We start from the raw sequence: 10403 nt of genomic DNA on the forward strand, positions 1-10403 counted from the left end.
CACACACACACACACACACACACACACACACACACACACACACACACCTCTCGAGATTCTAGTTTTAACATAAGAAGCGAAGAGTCACCAGAACGGGTGTTTTCGGTTAAGTTACCCCATTTGAAGGACACCGTTGGTACATCGGACCCTTCCTTTTCATGCTGTGCTTATTACCTTCCGCTAATGCCGGTGAGCTCGAGATCTTGCCCACCTCCGTCCCCCACCCCTTCACTCCCCTCCCGTGTCCTCTAGTTTTTAGGAATGAGCTCTCACCGTCCAGGAGTGAGGGGATTCAGATTTGTTTAATCCCTTCCCTTCTGTGTTCTTCCCATGGTACTTGTGTCCCGTCTGTTTGTCCGTTTCTTTAATTGCCCAGTTGTGAGAGTAGTCCCGAGTTCTCTTCCCTCCTCCTCAGGGTACCTGCCACTTCTCGCTCCCCGACCCCGAACCCAGGCCCACTGGCTTTCGCATTTAACAAGTCTCCGCCTCCCCCGCCCTTCTTAGAATCTTGCCTTGTTTTTTCTAGTTTGGAAACAAAAATGGGAAAAGAAAAAAAGCCTCACCCTTCTTCCCCCATCTAAGTTTCATCTGTTAATTTCTTTAATGTTTTCTTTTCTTTTATCCCCCCCCCCACTCTCATCCCCACATAGCTTTACATATGTTGATTTGGTCACGACACTCCCCCTCCCCCCCCAAATCTGGCAAATACCTTAGGGGAACAATTGAATGGGGTGGGGCCCTCAAGATGGCCATTTCTGTTTCTAGCGCTGCCACCTCCCGAAGCTAAAGGTAGAAGTTTAGAATCTTTAATGAGTGTCCTCCACTGGCCTTGGTCTTAGCTAGCTGACCCTTGGAGGGCGGAGCAGGCTGCTGCCCAGGTGCCGGTGGAACTTCAAACTTTCTCCTCTGGGAGAGCATTCTTCCGCTCTGCCACCGCGGGGGTGGGGCGCAGTATTCTGGGGAGGAGGGTGAGACCCCCGGGCTTCATCTGAGTGAAATTCCCCCAGCAGGAAATAGATGGGAGGAAGTCTCTAAAGCTGCTTTTATGCAGGGCTTAGCACAGTGCCTGCCCCAGAGAAGGCGCTAATAAATGTTGATTAGTTATGGATGCTTTGCACTGTCAGCTAGCAGGCACAGTGGGGTGCCTGGAGGCAGCAAGACCTGAGTTCAAGACCTTTTCCACACAATTAGTGGCTGTGTGACCCTGGGCAAGTCCCTTAACCTCTCTTTTCCATAGTTACCCCATCTGTAAAATGGAGATGATAATAGCATGTATCCCACTGGGTCATTGTCAGTATACAATGAAATGTATTGAAACAAAAAAAAAATACAATGAAAAAGGCTTTGCAAACCTCAAGACGCTGTAAATGGCTAGCTCTTCCCACCTTAAAGCCTTTACTTAGAGTTTCAGATTTGAGAAATTAAATTCAATTATAAGTCATTTCCCAAGCACATATTAGGTGCTGGGGATATAAATACAAAAAATTTTAAAAATTTCTATTTACAAAGTTGTTGTGTTTGTCCTTCATTTTAGAAAAGGACCATGACTTCAGGGAAATGATGACTTGCAGTTGACTTTGGTTTGAGGGATAGCTGTGCAAGCTAAGCTCTCCAGCATCACTTTCTCCTCCAGAGCCATCTGGGTCCAGTGGATATTCATGAGGAAGACTAGAGATGGCTCAGGATGCAATGGGAGACCCTGGCCCTCTTAGGCTAAGACCTTTTCATATACTCACTTAGAGTACCCTTGCCATTCACTCTAATTGAGGAGGTCCCAAAACGTAGCCATTAAGTGAAGCTTTGTCTAAGATCTATTGTGGTCCAGTCTATGAGCTGAGTAAAGTTAGAGCCATCCTTTGACCCACTTCTTAAAAAGTTCTGTTCACTGAATGGTTCTTGAAAAGACCTTAGCCTAAAAGGTCAGGGTCTCCCATTGTATCTCAAGCTATCTCTAGTCATCCTGTTGAATATCTGGTCACTGGACTTATTTGTCTATGGAGGAGAAAGTGAGGTTAGTGACCTTGCACAGCTCTTCCTCACTCAAATCAGTCAACTGAAAGTCCTGTAATTTTCCTGAAGTCATGTTCTTCCTCAAAAACAAAGGCAAAACACAACCTGTGAGTAGTCTGGGCTGCCTGAATGGGGACTCAGCCAGCTGGGTAACTCAGCTGGTCTCTCCTTTTTCCCCTCCCTCTCCTTCTCCTTTTCTTCAAAGGAAGGTAAATTTTGATGCTGGAAAACTGCACAGTTAATTTGGGGTTTACTGGCTAGATTTCCTTCCTTCCTTCCTTTTTTCTTCTTTCTTTCACAAACCCTTAAATTTACAAAGTAGTGAAATAAAATAATACAGTCCTTTGCAGAGGAGATCAGGGAGTTGGTGTGGTTTAGGGACTTTGGGGGAGGCAGATGAGAGCACCTAGGAGTACCTGTCATAGAAAGAGGAGGAGGCTGTGGTGTGGAGTTAAGAAAAGGAAGGGCTGGAATGGGTAGTGGTTCTTCTTCAAAACAGTTGTTGGCTGGGGGTGGTTAAAAAGAGGACAAGCACATATGATAATGAGGGTACAACAGAGAGGGTGGCCAGGGATGAGAAAATCAGATTTTCATTTCCCCAATTATTAGTGATTTAGTACCTATTTTTCATATGACTATTGATAACTTTGCATGGTTTCTCTAAAAACTGCCTGTTAATATCCCCAGACACTTATCAATTTAGGAAAAGCTCTTGTTCTTATAACTTTGGTACTGTTCCCCATATATTTCAGAAATGAGACCTCAGTTGGGTTGTTTGTTGGGTGGGGTCTCTAGTCAGAGTGGCATAGGGATTGTCTCTCTCCACACAGTTGAACAGAACCCTGCTCAATTCTCTTTTCATTTATTTAAATTGAAATATTATTTAAATTGAAATTAATTAATTAAATTAATATTATTTAAATTGAAATGAAATCCCCTTTGCTTCCTCCCCGTTCCTGGGAGGTAAAAGAGCATTAGGAAGCAGGATTGTCATTGGATAGAAGGTGGGCTTCCTGTGTACTTATGTTCATTCTCTCCATCTCTTCATCAGAGGCTTGACCATCCATGCTCCAGAGAATCAGCCTGGTGGTCTTTTAAAGCTTGCATTCTTCTGGAGAGGGAAAGATGATTTGTTCATTTTCTAGCATAAGAAACTGAGTCTCAAAGAGGTTAAATGACATTGGTAGAGGACTTTGGTCTAAACATAGGAACTTTCTCTTCTCGATTGATGGTCACCATGATTAATTCCATTTTCATACACACAACCTTCACTTTTCAGTTTGGAGGTGGGAGTGGAGGGTGGGAGAGACAGAGCCCAGGACCTGTGATGGTATGGTGTAGAAATCAGTTAAGTCAGTAAATATATATTAAGTGCCTACTATGTGCCAGGGCAGCTAGGTGATGAGGTGGATATAGCATTGGGCCTGGAGTCAGGAACATGTGAAAGATTTGAGTTCAAACCCACAATCCAATACTTACTAGCTGTGTGACCCTGGGTGAGTCACTTAACTCCTATTTGCATCAGTTTTTCATCTGTAAAATGGGCACATACTGGAGAAGGAAATAACAAAGCATTCCAGTATCTTTGTAAGAAAACCCAAAAGGTTTTCTTAAAAGCCAAAGGGTCACCAAGAAGTGGACGTGACTGAAAGACTGAACAACTACCACATGCCAGGAACTGTGCTCAGTGCTAGTGATACAAAAAGAGGAAGAAGACATTCTCTCCCCTTGAGGAGGCAGACAACAAACAAATATGTTCAAATTATATACAAGATAAATAGGAAATAACTAACAGAGGGAAGGTACTAGAATTAAGAGGGATTGAAAAAGACTTCCTGTAGAATATGAGATTTCACTTGGGATTTGAAAGAAGCCAGCAGGCTGAGATGAGAAGGGAGAGCATTCTACAAGTGGGGGACAGCCAGAAAAAAATAGTGGAGAGAAAAATAATTTTCAGCTTTGAATTCTCTTCCTTTCTCTCCCTACTCTGACACATGTTGAGACACGCAAGAAAAACAAAACCTGTTACAAATATGCAGTCAAGCAAAACAAAATTCTGAATTGACCATGACCAAAAGAAATATGCTTCACCCTGCACTGATTTCATCATAACCTGTCTCTTTGGAGGTTGGTAACATGTTCATTGTAAGTACTCTAGAACTCCTGTGGGTCTTCGTGTTGATCAGAATACCTAAGCATTTCCAATGTGCTTGTCTTTACATTAGTATTATTGAATCAGTTGTTCTCCTGGTTTTCTTCCTTTCACTTTGCATTTCTTCATACAAGTCTTCCCAGATTTCTCTGAAACCTTTCATTATTTCTTACCGCAAAATAATATTCCATTCCAACATTGCCTGTTACTTGCTTGTCTTTGTACACAGTTTCTTATATGTTATCTCCCCTCATTCAAATGTCATCTTCCTCTAAGCAGGGACTAGGGTTTTTTTTGTTGTTTTCTATGTATATTTACTGTTTAGCACTATGAGTGGAACACAGTAGGTGCCTAAGAAATTCATGTTGGTTTCATTTTACTTTCTCTGGCAGAAATAAATGGAAAAAATTAAGCCTTTGTCTATTTTCGAAAGCAGTTCTTCAATTAGGAGTTAATTGTACTTTGAATGTTTGATAGAAATAATTTTTGACTGGAGTGCTCATTAGTAGTCTGTTTAATGTATTTCTCTAAGATTTCTTTATTTATGCTGTCTATTTCTTTGGTAGTCAACTTGGATATTTTATATTTTTTGGTAAATATTCATAATTTATTTTATAATCTAAATTTTGTGAGCAAATAGCTGAAGGTAATAATCCTTGACAATTTCACAGGTATTAGTTGAGGTGACTTCTTTCTCATATCTGACTTTGGTTATTTGGTTTTCTTTTTCCTTCTGTGTTCAAATTTCCTAATAGTTTTTTTAATTTTGTTGATCTCTTAAACAAAGTCTTTGTTTTATTACCCAATTGTTATTGAAGAAGTGCTCTTCTTTTCCCATCCCTTTGTAGGAGAATATATGGGCTCTGGGGATCTGTTGAGGAGAGGACAAGAAGGAGCCTGGGGAAAGACTCTCCCAATTAGGGAAAAGGGGAGAACAGAACCATGACTAGATGATGGTGGAGTAGAAACAGGTCCTCCATGCGGCTCCAGCTTCCACCTTCCCCAAACTCCAGATCACCAGCAGCTGTGGCTGTTTCCAGAATTATCAACACATAGATGCTAAGGACAAAGTGAGAGGTCAGTGCACTGTTGACTTTGCGACCCAGTAGTTGGGAGTGCTTCAGCTTTTGCCCCTAGTGTGAGAAGCTGCTGAGGAGCTGTTGCTGTGCAGCCACCCCCGCGCGTGACAGCTTCAGCTCCTGGCCCCAAAAGTGTAGGGGGACCAAGTGACCAGTCTGCTTTAACCTGCTTGGATCTGATTGCGGTCTAGGGTGGAGGTTCTGGGGTGTGTCCAGCTTGCCAGAGCATGTGGAGGTTTCAGCAAGGGTACCCTACTAATTCCATTGGCAGCTGAGAAAACCCCAGCATTTGGTACTAAGCTCCTCTGTCTGGTAGCAGAGTCCTGTTGTGGCAAAAAGGCCAAAAGTCATGAGTGGCAACATGAACAGGCAAAGGAAACAAAGCAGACAGAAGAATCCAACATTAGACTCATTTTGGGGACAAAAAGGAGCAAAGCATGGAACAGGAGGAAAACAGTGAAGTCAGAACTTCAAAGGAAAAATGGCAACAGAGGCTCAAAAAGGCAGTGAGAAGAATGCCTTAAAAAGCTGAATTTGCCAGATGGAAAAAGAAGTTCAAAAGCTCACTGAGAAGAATCATTCCTTCAGAATTAGACTGGAAGCTAATGACTTTATGAGAAATCAAGATGCTGTTAAACAGATCTAAACAAATGAAAGAATAGAAGGTAATGTGAAATATCTCATGGGAAAAACCACTGACCTGGAAAATAGATCCAGGAGAGATAATTTTAAAATTATTGGACTACCTGAAAGCCATGATCAAAGAAAGAACCAGAAATCATCCTCCAAGAAATCCTCAAGGAAAACTGTCCTCATGTTTTAGAACCAGAGGGCAAAAGAATTGAAAGAATCCACCAATCACCTCCTGAAAAAGATCCCAAAAAGAAAACTCCTAGGAATATAGCCATGTTCCAGAATTTCCAGACCAAGGAGAGAATATTACAAGCAGCCAGGAAGAAACAATTTGAATATTGTAGAAACACAATCAGGATAACCCAGGATCTGGCAGCTTCTACACTGAGGGATCGAAGGGCTGTGATATTCCAGAGGTAGAAGGAGCTAGGATTAAAACCAAGAATCACCTACACAGCAAAACTGAGTATCATGTTCCAGGGGAAAATATGGTCATTCAGTGGAATAAAGGACTTTCAAGCATTCTTGATGAAAAAACCAGAGTTGAACAGAAAATTTGACAGATACAAGAAGCAAGACAAGCACAAGAAGGTAAACAGGGAAAAGAAATCATAAGGAACTTACCAAAGTTTAACTATTAACATTCCTACAAGAAAAAACAATAATTGTAACTGATGAAACTTTTCTCAGTATGAAAATAGTTGAAGGGAATAGAAATATATATATATGTCTATATATGAGGGTATATGGGCATATGAATACATATGTGAATATGTGTATATATGTTTACAGGTATAAATAGACAGAGGGCACAGGAGCAATTTAATAGGAAGGGATGGTACAGCCACTGGGGCATAGAGATCCACCATGCCCTAGTGGAAAAGTCGAAAGGGGTATGGGAGAAATTATGGGAGAGAGCAGACTGGAGGAGGGGATATCCTGTGGGACTGCTATTTTGGGGCAGTGGGTAGGGGAAAAAATGGAGAGAAATTTTGCAACTCAAAATCTGGCAGAAAATAAAAATAAAAAAAAAGAAAAAGAAGAAAGGAAGTGATAAAAAAAAATAAAAATTAATTTTTTAAAAAAAGAACCATGACTAACCTGGGGCTGGGGGTCAGGTTCTCACACATTCCAGGAAACACTGGGCTGTGAACTATATGATGGAAATCTTAGAGGATTTTGGAGATATGGCTGTGATGGAAAGGACTTCCTCATCTTCCAACCTCACACACTCACTTGGGAAGCAGTCTACCATGTTGCTGGCAGTCTAAAGAATGCCTTAGAGGCAGAGCCAAGAGAAAGAAAGATCCAGAAAGCCAAAGTGGAAGGAGATTATTGAGAGTGCCTTTTGATTTATCTGAAATTTTGGCAGGAGATAAAAGCAGGTACTGACCTGGGAGAGTGGCCCTCACCCCCAACTCCCTTGAAAACTCCTCTCTCTGCCCTGATTTCCTGCTTGAGCTCTCTTCCTGTAGATAGACTCCCAGAATGCATGGGTCAATCTCCTTAAGGGTCAGTATGGGCGTAGCTCACATACTCTTATTCCTTCAGAGTCTGGACACTTGGGTACTTAAGTTCCTATATGCCCTAGACCATGCTTGCACAACATATGGCCTATGGGCCTTGTGGGTCCCACCAAAGGCCTTCTGGGGGCTTGTGAAAATTGTAGCATTGCCACAATGTACATAATCTCTCCTGTATGTCATATAGCAAGAGGCAACCAACCATGGTCAGCCTATCTGGGGCCCAAAGAAGATAAGCTTATTTTAATTTTGGCCCATACCTACTCCCAAGCTGTCCAGGTTTGCCCTGGACTGAAAGTTATTGTTGTTGATAGTGCTGGTGGTGCTCTCTTCATCCCTCAGTAGGAGAGAGTTTGTACCTCTTCCTTCATTTTGGTCTCTTCCCCACAGAATTCACTTTCCTGAATGTGACTCAAAACAAGAACTGAGAGGGGAAGATTACTTTGAGGTGTTGGGCTCACAGCTTTTTCCCTCGGGACATCAAGATGACCTGGCTGCAGGATGGGTACCCACTAAACCAAAGGGACCAGAAAGAGGACTTATCCAGCCTAGTGCAGATGGCATCTACCAGACCTGGGTGTCTATAAGATGTCCATCCTGGGAAGGCAAATTACACTTGCCATGTGGAACATCAGGGAAGGAATGAAACCATCTCTGTACCCTTGCATAATCAAGAGACATGTGGGGTTGGAGCCAGGATCCTTGTTGGAATCAGCCTCAGTTTCCACATTTATCCACAGAAGGGATTGGACACAATTTTCTCTAGTCCCTCCCAATTTCAAGAGTACATGAGTCAAGGGGTGGCTAGGTGGCACAGTGAGTTAAGCACCAGCCCCAGAGTCAGGGGGACCCGAGTTCTGTTCCAGCCTCAGACACAACACCCACACACAAAAAACTAGCCATGTAACCTTGGGCAAGTTACTTAAACCACCCCAATTGCCCTCCAAAAAAAGGCAAAAAAAAAAAAGAGTACAGGAGTCTAAGGAAGTTCCTATTTTCTTCCTCACCTTAAAGGTGTATGAAAGGGTGCCTTAGTCAGTGTCCTGATACAGTAACAAAACTCCAAGAGCTGCCCTTTAGTATCCTTGTGGGAGTAAAGATTACACTGAGTTCTATGGGATCCAAAAGGGTGAGAAAGTAGAAAGTCTCCTTACTCTCAGAAGAGTCAGGAGATACCTATGATGGAAGCCCAGGTCTGTGTCTTACCTCTTTGTAGAGATAGGCAAGACCCTTGAAATTCCTGAGTCAGTTTCCACTTCTGTAAAACAGAGACACTGTAATGGACACTAAGATGTCAGGACAGCTAACCATCCGGGACTGCCTCTCAGACCGAAAGACAGCCTCGAGCTTTCTGTTAGACATAATTTTATAGACAATGTGATTGCTAGAAACAGAGTATCAGCATTGTGTCTAAAACATTCTCAGTATTATTCTTATTAAGGCAAAGCATTCCCCGTATTATTTCTATTCAAGCAAAACATTCTCAGTATTATTCTTTTGAAACAAAACATTAGTATTATTTCAACTGAAGCAAAGAGAAGCCATAGTCCCTTAGCAAAGCCTTGAATACAAACATAAACAGAACTGAACCCGTGGGAATCTGTGGCATGTTTTGGAAACACAGGTGAAACATTTCTTTACTATTGGAGCCTATTAGGTGATTTCCAAAGAACCCAGTAGGGGTCCCCTCTAGCAGGTTTAAGGGAGCTCTAGTGTATAATTTCTGGTGGGCACTTCAACTTCTTATATGATCTTCCCCTCAGGCTGCTTGTGAGAAGAATGCTTTTTCCCCCTGAAAGTGCTCTAGAAATTGAGCTATTACTGTCATCAAGGATGTGTCTTCCAGGTCCTGTTGCAGAGGCAAACAGGAGATAGGGGGTCCTTCCTGCTCTGTCTTTGGCTGGTGTTGTTGCTGTTGCCTTTGTTTTGGCAGCTTGGATGAAGAAAGAGGTGCCAGGTATAGAGGGTGAGGGCACCAGCAAGATGGATTCCCTGTGTGAGCCATGATTCAGTGACTCCCAAGGCCTGTTCCTGGTTTGCTGGTGCTGGGATTGTGTTGGACGATCTGCACTGGACTGGGCTTCTCTCTCACTCAGACTCATGCATCATCACATAACTGATAAAATTTCTACTCTGTAGAAAACAAAAATGACTCTCTCCATGCCTTGGTTTCAAATGGACAAAGGGAACCAACCTGACCCAGAGTAACTAAAGTACCCATCTTATAAAGCTAGGTCTTTCAGGAAACAATGTAACAGTCCTGCCAGACTTCTTCCTGAAACTTCTAAAGATAATCTCAAACTCGCTGATATGTCTGAATATAACAATGTGTAGGATCAAGAACACTGACTATTGGGAGGCAGAGCCAAGATGGTGGAGTAGAAGCACAAACTTGGTGTGAGCTATGGTTCCAAACAATTCCAATACCTGTAAAAAAATTACTTTAAACAAATTTTAAAACCACAGAATCCACAAAGTAACAAAGAGAAACAAGTCTCCTGCTGAAGACGGCCGGGCAGGCTGAGAGGAAAGGTCTATCACAGCATGTTTCCAGCCCCAGGGCAGCTCCCACCAGCAGCAGCCAGAGCCTACTTCAGAAGAGAGAGTGAAGCACCAGCACCAGCAGCTGTGGCAACTTCCCGACTTCTCAACTCATAAACACCAAAGACAAAGAAAAAGGTCGGTGTGGAACTCTGTTGGAACAAGGGTGGAAGGAAGAGTGTGGTCCAGCCCCTGAACCCGGGGCTGAGAAGCAGCAAAGGCCTGGTGGCTGCAGCTGCTGCCACATGGCTGCCTCAAGAGCTCCTGGCCTTCTGCTTGGATCTGGATCATCATCTTGGGTGGTGGTCCTGGGGTGTGTGGCCAGAGCTTGTGGGGGCTGTAGAGATGGGGCCTTTGTAATAGCTCTGGCAGCTGCAAAAACACCAGCAATTTGGGACATATCTCTCTCAATTCTGGAAGCAGAGTTCTACTGTGGCAAAAGAGCTCAAATGTCAAGTAATTGAC

General features: G+C 42.9%; 1 pseudogene; it reads left to right on the forward strand.

The window, feature by feature from the left end:
- Positions 1 to 183: 183 nt before the first annotated feature.
- On the forward strand, positions 184 to 9404 carry LOC138146137 (major histocompatibility complex class I-related gene protein-like; annotated as a pseudogene).
- Positions 9405 to 10403: the final 999 nt, after the last annotated feature.

This window comes from Petaurus breviceps, unplaced genomic scaffold (genome assembly GCF_028583685.1).
Source record: "Petaurus breviceps papuanus isolate PSGF00001 unplaced genomic scaffold, PetGlider_PUasm1.0 90752, whole genome shotgun sequence".
Classification (NCBI taxonomy): Eukaryota; Metazoa; Chordata; class Mammalia; order Diprotodontia; family Petauridae; genus Petaurus; species Petaurus breviceps.